Source organism: Kogia breviceps, chromosome 6 (assembly GCF_026419965.1).
Source record: "Kogia breviceps isolate mKogBre1 chromosome 6, mKogBre1 haplotype 1, whole genome shotgun sequence".
Lineage (NCBI taxonomy): Eukaryota > Metazoa > Chordata > Mammalia > Artiodactyla > Physeteridae > Kogia > Kogia breviceps.
In genome coordinates, this window is record NC_081315.1 from 142,798,831 (window position 1) to 142,813,590 (window position 14,760).

At 44.8% G+C, this 14,760-nt stretch overlaps 1 protein-coding gene across 3 annotated transcripts in view; it reads left to right on the forward strand.

Moving 5' to 3' along the window:
• The window catches only part of KIAA0232 (KIAA0232 ortholog), an 87,857-nt gene that overhangs the window by 1,706 nt on the left and 71,391 nt on the right, over window positions 1–14,760 (forward strand). The window lies entirely within an intron of this gene.

Below are 14,760 nucleotides of genomic sequence, written 5' to 3' on the forward strand. Positions count from 1 at the left end.
TAAATGGTTCTCAGGATCTTTATGACATTTCTTGGTAGCAAAAATTATTTCTGAAATTGTGCCTTTGCAGACTTATGGGTAAGCTTCTTGCAATGTTCTATATTCCGTTGCTGTACTTGATAAATAATGAATTTTTAATAATTCAAAAAATATTTACTGCTTCAGTTTGGGCGCATATATTACGGTTTTTATGTAAGCCCGTGTCATCAAGGAGTGCCAGTTTGACCACTGAAACATTGAAGGAAGGAGAGAATATTACTCTTAAATATTTAACTTCGTAGAAAGTAGAATTAGAGGTACATGTGTTTTGTTTTTAAAGAAAAGTACCAGTCTTTACCATGGCATCAACATAAGGCAACTCTGTAACTATTTTAAGGGTAATTAGCTTATTTGTTACACAAGTTGCAAACATTTAAGAAAATTAAATGGATTTTTAGCGCTTCTTTAGTGATACCATAGATCACTCTGTGCTTTATTTTGTAGTAGCAATTTTCAGAAGCAGTGGGGTTGTTTTTATTTTGCATTATGTGGAAACTGCTGAGCCTGGGCTGTTCTCTCTGTTTCAGCAGCATTTGACTTGGAGCAGTTCATGGCCTCTGGGCCAGTTTTCTCATCTCTAAAATGGGAAGAGTGATGGTAACTGTCTCGTGGGTTGGTTGGAATGATCAAGTGAGGGGAGATGTGAAACTGTTATGCCAACATTTAGTCCCTTTAAAATACTAGGTAGTGCTGGTGTGTCAAAGCTTCAGATTCCTCTCTTGGCTTAAAGCTTTCTTAGGCTCCTCCCCATCCCTTCCTATCTGCACTTTGCCTGGCTGTCAGGTCATCTTTCCTAAATCCAGATTGGATCTTGTGAGTCTCTGGCTCAAAAGGCTTCTAAGGACTGGCCGCCTGTTGTTTGTAGGCCAGAATCCAGACTCAGCAGCATCCCATTCAAGGCCCCTCGCGGTCTGGCCCTGTCGTCTCTGAGCTCTACCTGTCTTTTCGGTCCCCTTTCCACACTGTCCCCTGCCAAATGAGACTACTCTTGGTTCTCTGAACAGGCCAGGCTGCTTCACCTTCTTCCCTTATATCTTTTTCTCTGACTGGAATGCCCCATCTCACTTCCACCCACTCCACTTTTTAAAAGTCCACATCTGATTTTATGTCCTCTCTGGATCCCTTTGGAAATCCTGTCAAAGTGAATTATTCATTTCTGCAGTCATAATCTTCTATTTTTACTTTCGTTATTGCCTATATCACGTGTTGTGTATGTAATACTCTGGCTGTGGTGACCCTGTCATCATTTTATCCCCAACACCTTGCTCAGGGGTTTAACCATGAAAATGTTCAAATGTTTGCTAAATAAAGTCAAAGTCTGTAATCCGCTTTATGGAGGACATTATTATTATTATAAACGATTTTAATAACAAACATCAGTACCAGCCACAGCACTGGGAATGAGGTTTTATTATATTGAAGATGGTTAATACTTAGCATATTTCTTTTCAATTATTTTTAATCTCACGAAATACCAAGTGGTATTTTTATACAATATACAAACAACCACTTCTCCCATGTGTGTGGAAACTTTCAGGGTCCATGAACCAGCAATGCTGACTGAAGTCACTGCACCCTGTCTCTTGGGAGAGGGGATCAGAGCATATGTTTTAAAATATTCCTCGCCTTTAAAATGTAATTGCACTCTCAGCAGATTACACGCTTTTTGTTTGAAACTTTTTTGGAGATTTATTATACTCATAAAAAGTAAACTGCTTTTGAGGGCGCTTATTTTAAGTGCATTAGACCTGGAATCGAAAGACTCAGGTTTCTGTGTTGGCTCATCTCCTCACACCTGGGTCACTATGGGCAAGTCGGTTAAATCTCTCTGGAACTTCAGATTCTTTATTTCGTGAAGTGAGAACAGTCTTGTCTGTACTATTTTTGCTTTGTGGTGTCACTTACAGTGGCTATTCTTTGTGTACTGCATGCCCTTGTTCAGATAAAGGTAATAAGATGATATTACTTCACAGCACATTGGTCTTCCTTGTCATCCAGGCTGGAATTTTTTTTTTTTTTTTTTTTTGCGGTACTCGGCCCTCTCACTGTCGTGGCCTCTTCCGTTGCGGAGCGCAGGCCCAGCGGCCATGTCTCACGGGCCCAGCCGCTCCGCGGCACGTGGGATCCTCCCGGACCGGGGCACGAACCCGTGTCCCCTGTATCGGCAGGCGGACTCTCAACCACTGCGCCACCAGGGAAGCCCTAATCTTATATCTTGTAATTATATATTAAGCAGTAGAATCTTCTCATTTAGTATTTGGAATGACTGTTGAAATTTTGTTTTTGAAGTCATCTCCAAAGCTTTTTCTTGCCACTAGGCTTTCTCTGTAGTTCTCTATCTTTTCCTTTGTCTGCTCAGCAATCTTGCCCTGTGGCTAGACAGGGAGAAGCTAGGGGAGGAAAACCAGCTATCATTTTGAAACTTTTAATTAAATATTTAGGTACTATTTTTAAGTTTATATGTGTTACTGATTGACAGGTTGTATCCAGAAGCCTTAAAAAGTGGTATCTCTGGTTCTAACATAATATGGAATTCCCTACTTGCAACAACATAAGAATATGTATTAATTGCTATTTAACTTACGTTGACTATATTGATGATTGTGAGCTTTTAAAAAAATCATTGGAAATATTATATTCCTATTATATTATTAGGAATTATTACATTCCTAATAAATCTCTCTTAAAACCTGCCCCAAAGAATTGGGGATGATAGGCCTATCCCAGTGGATGAATTAGTATCAATTAGAAATAAAAGCAGTAGGACAGTTAGAAGATTAATAATTGCAAAAATGCTTGAGAATGTGTTGCTTTGTATGTGTGTTCCTACCTTGTGTGTGTGTTCCTACCTCGAGTGATGAAGGAATGTGAGTTCTGTGAATGCAGGCTGTGTGTGTGTGTACACGTCTGTACATGTATGTGGTTCTCTGGTGATGGGAAGCGAGCCTAGGCACTGGGTGTCTATCGTCTTTATGGTGCCTGGCGCAGGGAGTGGTCACTCAGCACACGCTGATGTCAAATGAGTCAGTCACACATGGAGATAAATAAGTGTAAAGAAATGGGCCTCAGCACGTTTTCAAACTTCTTTTTTCCTCAATAACAGGAGGAGGTAGAAAGTGGGGAGGGATTTATTTTCCCTTTCAGCCAGGAGTTTGTTTCTAGCTCAATTACATTTTCCAAAGTACCTGTGGAATCTTAATAGCCAGTACGTAACTATTTCAAAATTGTTTACCCAGTTTGGAGATTTATTCAAGCTCTTTACTTTTTTTCTTCAGTAACTAGCTTTTTCTTTGGTGTCTGATTAACATTTAGCTCCTTGTTAGCATCTTCCCTGAAGATTTTAATGGTGAGAAAGTTGAAAAAAAATTCTTTTAATTGAAGTATAATTGACTTACAATATTATATGAGTTTTGCTATACAACATAGTGATTCAGTGATTTTTATACATTACAAAATGATCACCACGAGAAAGTTGAAATTGAATAGACACATTTTTGGTCCTTTTTTTTGGTGGTGGTTGTTTTTGCCACTGCTTCCTTTGATTACCACCATAGATAATTATTGCTGATTGTATTGTTAATAGTTTTTTGCTGGTGCCATCGAAGGAGTTTCTTGTTTTTTTAAGATGTAAAGCTTAATTTAAAACTACCAAAATATATTTTGTATGATTTACCAAAACATTGTTTTGAATATAAGTAACTTTTATAAAGCCTATTTATTTTATTTTTTTATTTTATTTTTATTTTTTTGCGGTACGCGGGCCTCTCACTGCTGTGGCCTCTCCCGTTGCGGAGCACAGGCTCCGGACGCGTAGGCTCAGCTGCCATGGCTCACGGGCCCAGCGGCTCCGCGGCACGTGGGATCTTCCCGGACCGGGGCACGAACCCGCGTCCCCTGCATCGGCAGGCGGACTCCCAACCACTGCGCCACCAGGGAAACCCAAGCCTATTTATTTTTTAAAAAAGTCCATGTTAAATCTAAAAAAGCGTAAGTTATAAGATGAATAGTACGTCTTCTCTTTCACTCCCCTTCCCATCCTGTACTCATTTTGAAAAATCACTGATAAGCTTCTCGTCATAGAAACAAAATTATGCCTGTACTTCTAAAAAATGGTGTCATGGTAGAGCGTGTTCTTCGTTTAAACAAACACTAAACTTTGTATCTTGGAGTGCTTTCCATATCAGCATGTATCTTGTGTACAGATCTACTTCACTGTATTTTTTTTTAATGTGCCCAGTACTCTGTGGTATGAATGCACCAGAATTTATTTGATTAGTTGATAGAGTGGGTTTCCATGTTGTTATTGTAACACAGTAAACATTTTTGTACATAATGTTTTGGTGAACTTTTGTGAGAAACCTCCTTAACCTAGGCAGCCTAAAACAAAACAAAACAAAAACTGACAAACAAGTTTCTAACTTCTCTAAATTATCATTGATCGTATTGAAAATTTTCTTGGCGGCTTTATTAGATTTAATAATTTTAGACATTAGGCTGGATATTTTCTTTTCTGAAGTAGTCCCGCGGGTATTTAGGGTTATTTGGGGTGTTATTTAGTTTAAAAGTGGTCAGAGTTTGTGGTGAAGGGGAAAGGCAAGGGATTCTTAGAAGTAGCTATTAGCAAACGGGTAAGGAGGAGAATGAGCTCACACTTCTTAAAGCACTTCCTACTTGTGAGGCCTTTTGTTAGGGACCTTAGGTAAAGTGTTTCCTTTAATCCTCCTGACAGCTCTTGCGAGACGAGGTATTATCTCCATTTTGCAGATGATATAGCTGCAGCTCCGAGATCTCAAGGAACTTCCCTAAGGATACACGTAATACATGGCAGAGCAGGAGCCGCAACTTCTATCTTTGCAACTTAAAAGTTAACGTACTTTCCACTGCCTGGCTCTTCCTAGAGCTTCATTGGTTCACAGGGCACTTGTCTGCTCACAGTATCCTATGCCTAGATGCCAAGATGGTTAGACGTGCAGGAGACTTACAGAGGGAGGGAGGGAGGGAGGGAGGGAGCAGGAGTGCTGGGAAGAGCCATCGGCTTCCGTGGAGGTGTGATCCTGGGAGAGGGGAGATGGGGCGGGCAGGCCCAAGCAGCCTCAGGCCAGGGAGTGTGGAGACAGTCTTGGCCAGGCTGCTGGCTGCTCGGCAGGTCAGATCTGTACCCCCTCCTGGTCAGCATTGCTGGGAGCAGCCTGAGGGACACGTGGCCCGATGTCTTTGCCACCATGTAGCAACTGGAGGCTCTCAGTCAGCTGGGCTCCCCACGGCAGGCCATCTCGAGGGACCGCCTGACCAGCCCGTGGCCACCACACCATTCAGCGCTGGGGCGGGCGGGGGAAGCACGCAGATGGGTACACGGGTCAAGTGCAGATGCGTGCCGAGAGGGAAAATGAAGTAGGCCGGAGGGGTGTTGTGTGTTTAGGGTGGGCAGGAAAGGGCTCTCTGGTAAGACGATACTTGAGCTGAGGCCTGAGGGGAACGGGGAGAAAGGTGTGGTGCTGTCTGAGGAGCAGAGCGTCATTCAGGGCGAGGGCAGAGCGAGTGGGAGACCCCGTCGTGCAGCGTTGTGAAGCTGGAGCAGAGGGGATTCGCTGACGGGTTGGATTGGAATGTGAGAGAAACAGGAGGAGCCAAGGATGATGCTAGAGCTTTTGACTGAGCAGTGGAAGCACGGAGTTGCCCTTGACTGACACTGGGAAGGTCCTGGCAAGGGTCGTGGTGGTAAGAGTTTGTGGGTTTTCACTTGTGTTTTTTAAGAGATGTTGTAAGTTGAGATGCCACTCAGACACCGTCTAGTAGCTTGATGGCTCTGTAAGTTTTGGGTCCATGAGAGAGAAGCGGGGGTGAGAGAAGAAAAGTTTGGAGTAATCTCTAGGCAGGTGTAGAGATGACAGTCATGGGGGGTGGAGATCAGGTGGAGGCCTGTGCTGTTCAGTAAGGTAGCCACGAGCCACGTGCGGCTTCTGAGCACGTGAGATGAGGCCAGTTTGACTTGAGAGGTTCTGTAAGTGTCACATACACACACCAGGCTTCAAAGACTTAGTATGGGAAAAAGAGAATGTAAAATAGCTCATTAATGATCTTTTACCGTGATTATATTTGGAGTGATAGTATTTGGGGTATATTGAGTTAAAGTATATTATGAAAATTAATTTCATCTGTTTTTCTTTTTTAATATGGCTGCTAGAAACTTTTAAATTACATTGGCGTGACTCAGGTTTTGCTATTGGATGGCTTCAAAGGAGGAAGTGAATGTAAACAGAGAAGTGTGAGGCCTGGGCAGAGAGCTGGGGAAGGGGAGGGGCCCCGCAGAGGAAGGGCCGAGAGGGCGGGGCAGTGAGGGTGGTAACAGTTGTGGTCTCTAGAGCTTGAGCGAAAGAAAAGTACCAGAGAGCAACGAGGCCTGCCACCCTGTGACCGAGGCCGTGGCTTTAGGAGTGAACAAGTCTTGGAGGTGGTCTGTAGAGTGGGATCTTTCCCTGTACTGTTTTGTTTTTGTTTTTTAAGTGAGCCTCATCAGGACAAGAATGCAGCCTTTTCAACCAGAGTTATCACGTAGCCTCTCTGTGGGTGCAGCCACGCAGTAGGAAGAAGCACGCATTTTAGAGGATTGGGCGCAGTTAACGCAGGCACGTGGTTCTGACCTTCAAAGCCTTGCTCTCGGGGCTTTCTTTCATCTTGCAACCTTCCCTTGATGAAACGACTGTGAGAATTTCTTACCTTCCTTTTCCCAGTTCTAAGCTGGGGAGTGGACCTAGCTTCCACGTGGCCATCCGTTATCTAGACCTGTAGTTGGGTTTTCTGGTTGACACGCAGCTCGTTCTGTTGTGGTAGTCACATGATTTGGCACGCGTCCCCTCCCTGCCCTCCCCCGGCCCCGGTCCCCTTGCGGCCGGATCGGCGCACAGGGCTCCAGAGCTGAGGAACAGGCTCGGCCCTTCACTGGCAACGGGCTGTCTGAGGACCTTCCGGTGCCGCTCAGGGGCTTCTTTTTGCTATGTTGGTATGTGTGTCAGGCACGTTTTTGCCCTTAGATCTCATACTTCCTCCCCCTGCATTGCATCCTCCTATTTCCAGAAACACACTTGCACATCTAAGAACAGTGTCTCCAAGTGTTTTCACTAGCTGTGCGATAGAAGCTGTCCTGGAACCCACAGCTCCTCTGAGTGGAACGTACTCGGGCCTTGCCAGGGCAGGCTGGCGACCACCTTGAAAAGGCTCAGGTAGCGCCCTGCAGCCTGCACTGGCTGCGGTGGGGCAGGGCTGGTCTCCCTTTCTCTCTGGCTCGGGAGTCAGGTCCGTCAGCTTCTCAAGATGCTTCTGGGCCTGTGGGGACAGTGAGCAGTAATGGCCAAACCAGGAACTGATTCAAAGGATACGCTGAGTGCAAAGTAAAAAGGCTTGGCTTTGATTCTTTAAAATTACCTGATGGCAAGGCTACAGGTTAGATGAGGGGTGGATGGTGTGATGGGAAGGGCACCAGTTTCGGACCTAGGCCCACAGTGGCCCTGGTCTTGACTCACCTGGGACCCTGAATACACGTTTAAGTTTCTTAATCCATAAAATGAGGAGGTTTGGTTTAGCTCAGTGTTTGTTCATGCTGTGAAAGCAGTGTCTGCACGAAGTAGGTGCTCAAAGATTTACCGAATGAACGGATGAATAAAAGAATGCTAGAGAGCCCAGGTACTTAGGGCACGAGGCAGAGGGTGGGGCGACGGGGATGCGTGTTTGGCCGGCCCCCCCCTACCTGTACCCCTTCAGCCTGTCTCAGATACGGTACTGGGTTCTGCTACGTTGAAAAGTGTCTGCACAGCACTGGGTTAGCAGACGGATCTCTGAATGTGAAGACGGCTTTGCTTCCGGTGCTCCCCGCTGTCCCATCCCTGTATACTTTGTACCAGGGTAAAAGTTGTGGGGGAATAAATGCAGTTGCAGTCATATGTAGGGTAGGAAGTGCTGCAGAGGAGCTGTATTGTTTCCTGGCGCAGCTGTAATAAAGTGCCGCAAGCTAGGTGGCTTGGAACACCAGACGTTCTCTCTCAGTTCTGGAGGCCAGAAATCTGCAGTCCAGATGTTGTCAGCAGGGTTGGTTCCTTCTGGAGGTTCTGAGGGGGGACCTGCTCTGTGTCCCTCTCCTGACTTCCGGTGGCTACTGGCAATCTTTGGCATTCCTTGGTTTGTAGGCACAGCAGTCCAGTCTTTGCCTTTGTCTTCGTGTGACCTTCTCTGTGTGTCTTTGTCCACACTTTCTTCTTATAATGACATCAGTCATTAGATTAGGGCCTGAACAGAGGTAGATTGAAAATGAATAGTGCTTGTAAGAGAACGAAGAAGAGTTACTAATTGAAAGTGATTACGTTGCCTGGAGCTTTGATAAGCATATTCGTGTTCTTAAACATAAAACGTAGAGTTTCCATAGAGTGGAATGGTGGATTCTGGTTTTTGTGCAGAGCAAACGATGTGTGAGGCTGATCATTTCATGCATGTGCTGAAATCACATTCTTTAGCTTTAAAATGACTAGACAACACGCCACCATTACCTTCCAGGTTAAGCTGCCTTGTGTCCCCCACTGTGTCTTGCACAAAGTAAACATACACCAAATGGGGGTTGTTTCTGATATTTAACTATGATTAAGGGGGTCGCAAATCTGATGGGGCAGTTGGTTCCTTTATGAGTTCTTTGGTAGGTGGCTTCTCTGGAAAGCAGCTACAGTTTAGCATGCAGAATGTTGATTAGGAAGTACCCCTGGGAGGGACTTCCCTGGTGGTCCTGTGGCTAAGGTACTGTTCTGCCAGCGCAGGGGGCCTGGGTTTGATCCCTGGTGCGGGAACTAGATCCCGCATGCCGCAACTAAATGATCCCGCACGCCGCAACTAAAGAACCCGAATGCCGGAATGAAGGTCAAAGATCCCGCGTGCTGCAACTAAGACCCAGCACAGCCAAATAAATAAGTTGATATTAAAAAAAAAAAAAAAGAAGTACGCCTGGGGGCCACACCTGCAGAACCTGCAGAAGGAAGGGAGAAGCTGGGCTGCTTTGCAAGCCCAGTCACAGCCTTGGCGCCCCCCATGGGGAGCTGTGGAGCTAGAACAGCCCTTCAGAGTTGCCCCAGGTTGGACCTGTGTACTCTCAACAGTCAGTCATCAGATGTGGGGCGGTCCTGGGAAGGGTCGGGATGCTGGAAGGGACAGCTCCCTGCAGCTGAGGCAGTCCCTGAGGGGCTGGCGCAGCACTCCCAGCAGCTGGCAACGTGTCCTTCAGTTGCGGGTCTGGCTGGTACCTCAGAGTGTCTGCCACAGTTGGACGGTATTTTTCTTAGAGAAATTTTTGATTGATTTGATTTGATTCATTGGTTAGCCTTCTGGAGAAATACAGGATAAGTCTGTGACTCCCCTCACCCCCCCACTGTGTATGTAATATGTATGTATGTGTGGAAGGGGTGGGCTCGGGTGGGGAACAGAGTTACAGTGCGCAGTAAGCTTTTCTGTCCCAGGTTAGACACACTAATTTCCTTACACTTACATGACCTCACATGGTATAGATGCTAACCTGCTGTTTTCGTGGTGTGGTTGAGACTTCCTTGGCTTTCTTTAGCCATCTGCCTGTTTTCAGATATTTACCAGTGACATTGAGGTCCTCAGAGCAATAGCTCATTCTCAAAAATGTGAAACCTATTTATTTATTTATTTTTTTGCGGTATGCGGGCCTCTCACTGTTGTGGCCTCTCCCGTTGCGGAGCACAGGCTCCGGACGCACAGGCCCAGCGGCCATGGCTCACGGGCTTAGTTGCTCCGCGGCATGTGGGATCTTCCCGGACCAGGGCACGAACCCGTGTCTCCTGCATCGGCAGGCGGATTCTCAACCACTGCGCCACCAGGGAAGCCCGTGAAACCTATTTAATGTGAATTTAAATTCTCATCTCATTTTATGCTACTCTCTCTTTCCCCTGTTGCTTTGTCCTGCTTTGATGATTTGAAGGACCCTTTACAGAATCCGTGGTCATATTGGACTCCATTAGAGCAAAGTGTGTAATTCCTTGAAAGCCAGGGTTCGATGAGACCATTGCTGCTAAAGTCGTCCCCTTTGGGGCCAGAAGGATCCTTCTGGGTTGTTGGCAAGTTGTTACCAGATGGTCTGTGGTGGTGAAGAACTTGACCCTGGTGTTAGCTCGGTCTGCTCTCAAATCCGAGCTCTTCCTCTTTTCTTGCTGTTTGGGGAAATTAATTTCCTAAGTTTCAATTTCATCATCTGTAAAAAGGGAACGTGCAGATAGTAAGGATTCAGTAAACATAAGCTGCTTCTGCCGTTGCTGGGAGAAAACCACGCTTATGTTGTAAGGAAGAAAGTATCTTTGTTCACTAATTCTAGATATAGGTGACTGAGCTATCGCTGTGATCTTAGCAAATGTCAAGTAGAAGGAAATGTTCTTAACTAATAAAGAATGCCTACAGAAGACTTAGAGAGACGTCCGTCTTAGTGAGGAAGTGTGGAAACATTTCCTGTGTGATCTCGTACAAGACAAAGGGCGCCCCACTGATACTGCTTCTCTATCGTGCTCCTGAGCACCAGCCCACACACGGAGAGAACAGCGTTAATGGGATTGGAGTGCTGGGAACACAAACTGTTGTCCTGCGCGGGCAATGATCGTGTGGAAGACCTAAGAGAATCTGCAACCTAGTATCTGGGAATAAATCTAATAGCCGCGGTCTGTGTGTTGAAAATTAAAACTTATTTGAAGGACATAAAAGGAGATCCAATTCAATGGAGAAATTGGCCCTTGCTCAGTACTGCAAAGCAGTCATTTCTCCTCAGATTGATCTGTATATGTAATACATCTCCAATTAAAATCCCAGTAGGGTTTCTCATAGAATGTGATGGTTGAGATTCTAAAATTATAAGAAAGAGCAAAGGGCCAAGATTGGGAAGACACCTCTGGAGAAAAGTGTCGGGACTTCACGGAAAGGTCTAGTGATGAGGACAGCACGATGCCGGTGTGGGATGCGTGCACTGAGCGCGAGGCCTGTGGTCATGGGGGGCTTTGACACGGGAGGGAAGTGGTGCTGCGGGGGGGCTGGTCCTCAAGTGATGCTGGCCAGTTGGTTTTCCTTGTAGAAAAAAATGAAATTAGATGCCTTCTTCACAATTCCACGCCACGAATTCTAGATACAGGTAACTTGTGGATGGGTTAAGGACTTGAATATTTTATTAGATTTTACAAGGCTGTACTTTGATGACCAAAACCCCAAATCTCAGTGACTTAAACATCAGGCATTTCTTCCTGGTTCACATCACATACTGGCTGCTGTGAACTGGCTGCTGTGGCTCTGTTTTAGGTGTCCTCTCATTCTGGGGCCCATGCTGTTCCGTGATACCAGGCTGAATCTGAGGCCAGGCTGAATCCCATGATCACTTTTAAAGCATCTTTTTGGACCTGGTGTATGTTACGTCTGACCAGTCATAGGGAGCGGTGCAGGGGCATGTACTGAGGTGCCAGGGAGGTACTGCCAGTGTGTCCCATGGTGACAGTAGAGACCTGTTGGGTAAAAGGATGGATAAGGGAAGGAAAAGGATAGTTGGGAACAATAGTATTGCAGTCTGCCACAAATGCGAGAAGAGAAACTTGAATCTTTCAGAAGAAAATGCAGACAAGTATCTTTCTGATCTTGAGGTAAGGAAGGATATCTGAAGACAGTGTTCTCAAACTTTAAAGTATATGTGTTATCTGGGGGATGTGATAAAATGCAGATTCTGATTCAGTGGATCTGGAGTGATGTCTTAAGAGTCTGTATTTCTTTTTAAAAATCTTTATTTATTTATTTGGTTGCACCGGGTCTTAGTTGAGGCATGTGGGCTCCTTAGTTGTGGCATGTGAACTCTTAGTTGCGGCATGCACATGGGATCTAGTTCCCTGGCCAGGGATCGAACCTGGGCCCCCTGCACTGGGAGAGCGCAAGCCACTGTGCCATCGGGGAAGTCCCAGAGTCTGCATTTCTAGCAGGCTCCCAGGGAATGCTGATGCTGCTGGTGCATGCACCACGCTTTGAGTAGCAAAGTCTTTAAGGCACACAAAGTGCCACAGCCATAAAAAGGGAAGATTGATAAACTCAGCATATTAAAGTTGGAAGTTTTTATCAAAGGATAGCATAAAGAAAATGATGAGCCACACACTGGGAAAGATACTTCTGGCATGTGTAACTGGTGAGAGATGGTAGTGTCCATTATATGAAGAACTTCTAGAAGGCCACAAAAGAGAAACAATTCAGCAGAGAAATGAGTAAAAACTGTGCACAAGTAGTTCAGATACAAGGAATCATAGCCAATAAGTATATGAAAAGGTGCTTGTCACTAATGATAAGGGAAATGCAAATTAAATCTCCATGAGGTATTTTTCTTTTTTTACATTCACTGCAATGACAAAAATTCATGTCTCTGTGTACCATGTATTAGAGAGGATGTAGATTAAGGGATAGCTTACATACATTGCTGATTGGAGTGCAGTACTGGTATGACCTCTTTGGGAAATAATTTTACATTATGTTGCAAAGTTCAGCATTTGTATATGCTATAACTTGACAGTCCCACTTTTGGGTATATATCCTCAGGAGAAATGTGTACCAAGAGCCATATACCAGACTGTTCATAGCTGTTGTGTTTATAATAGCAATTGGAAACAACTCAAATGTTCATTGACAGGAGATTGAATGAAATATGGTATTTATACAATGGAGTATTATAAAATAGTAAAAGTGAATAAACTTCTGCATACGACATGAGTGAATTTTGGAAACGTGCTGAGTAAAAAAAGGAAGTCCCAGGAGATTATATACATTGTAATACCATTTTTACAGAGCTCAAGAATAAATACAACTGAAAAATATATTGTTTAAGCAAATCTGCATTTGTGACAAGTTTTATCTTTTAAAAGAATCAAAGAAATGACACAGGTTAGTAGCCACTGTTGGATGGGGAGGTAACGGGATGGGGTGGGGTGGGGTGGGGAGGTGGACAAATAAATGGTGATGTGTTCTAGGTGGGGTGGTACTTAGTACCTTTCTGTGTTTTATAACTGAAAAGCATTATGTGCATAGATGTTTTACCTGTAATAAAAGCAAACGTTAATACCGCTAGTAGGCTCCGTTCTAGAAGACAGATGAAAGAGACAGGCCCACTCTGTCTTAAGTGATTGTGTTAGTCAGGGTCCTCCAGAGAAGCAGAACCAAATAGGGGTGGGGTGGAGGGTGGGGAGATAAGGAACTGTTTCATGTGATTGTGGAGCTGGAGAAGTAGTCCAGACCTCCAGTTCAGTCTGAAGGCGGGAGAAGACCAGTATTCTAGTTGAAAGACGGGCAGAGAGAAAGAGAATTCTTTCTTCCTCAGACTTCTGTCCTACTCAGGCCTTCAGTGGACTGGGTGAGGCTCACCCGTGTCGGGGAGGGCTGTCTGTTTTACTTAGTCTACTAATTCAAATGCTAATCTCACCTAGAAAACACCCTCACAGACACAGCCCAGAAACGCATTTATTTGGGCACCCGCGGCTCAGTCAGGTTGACACCTAAAATTCACCCTCATAGTGACTATCTCCCTTCCTGACCTTAGTTGCCCTGCTAGTAAAGATCACAGATCCCTGGGGAGGCAGCCTTCTATTTCAGTTAACCCTTTCTCGGAGTTCCATGATGCTGAGCAGCCATCAGGCTAGAGCACTAGTTAACTAGCTCTGTAGGAGGCCTGGGTGCTGTTGGCTCTGCTGTGCTTCGTTCGTCTCCATCCCTCCCCCAGGGACATGAGGACACAAAGGGGATTTTGCTGGAACATAATAGGATACACAGTGGTGATTCAGGTGGTAGGGCAAGGCCAAGTAGATTGGTGATGTAGGGAGCGCAGAAGAATGAAATTAATTGATGTGAGATTATCTCAGGGAAAGAATGACAGAACATTGAAGGAAGGATAACAGCTAAATATGAGTGCGCGGCGGTCCAGTGGTTAAGACTTCGCCTTCCAGTGCAGGGGATGCGGGTTTGATCCCTGGTCGGGGGGCTGAGATCCCCCATGCCTCCTGGCCCAAAAGCAAAACATAAAACAGAAGCGATATTGTAACAAATTCAATAAAGACTTTAAAAAAATGTTCCACATCAAAAAAAAAATCTTAAAAAAATGAGTTGCATGTATGTGCGATTCTTGTACAAATTGAGGCCTAGCTAACTTACGTTCAAATGGAAATATTCTCTGGGTAGTTGGATATATTAGACTGAGAGGTCAAAGTAGGAGAATTGATTTGTAGTTGGTGACATTTGCATAAGTTTACACAGATGTTTAACATTGCCATCGAATAGTTGAAACATAAACGTTCATAGGGTCTATAACACAACTCTAGGTAAAAGTCACTCCAGTAGTTATAATTACTGGTAGTTAGGTAACACCTGAAAGATGCATTAGAACAAGATTACTCTAATTTATTAAATATTTCAAGGGATGATCATCTCTTTTTTTTTAGAGTTTAATTTCATATTCATCTGAGTAGAATACTCATTACTGACCTCCAAATCAGCTATTTCACATGACAGAAAACTTGACCAGAATCTATAAGAAAGGAATAATCAATTTTTTTTTTTTCGGTACACGGGCCTCTCACTGTTGTGGCCTCTCCCTTTGAGGAGCACAGGCTCCGGACGCGCAGGCTCAGCGGCCATGGCTCACGGGCCCAGCCGCTCCGCGGCATGTGGGAT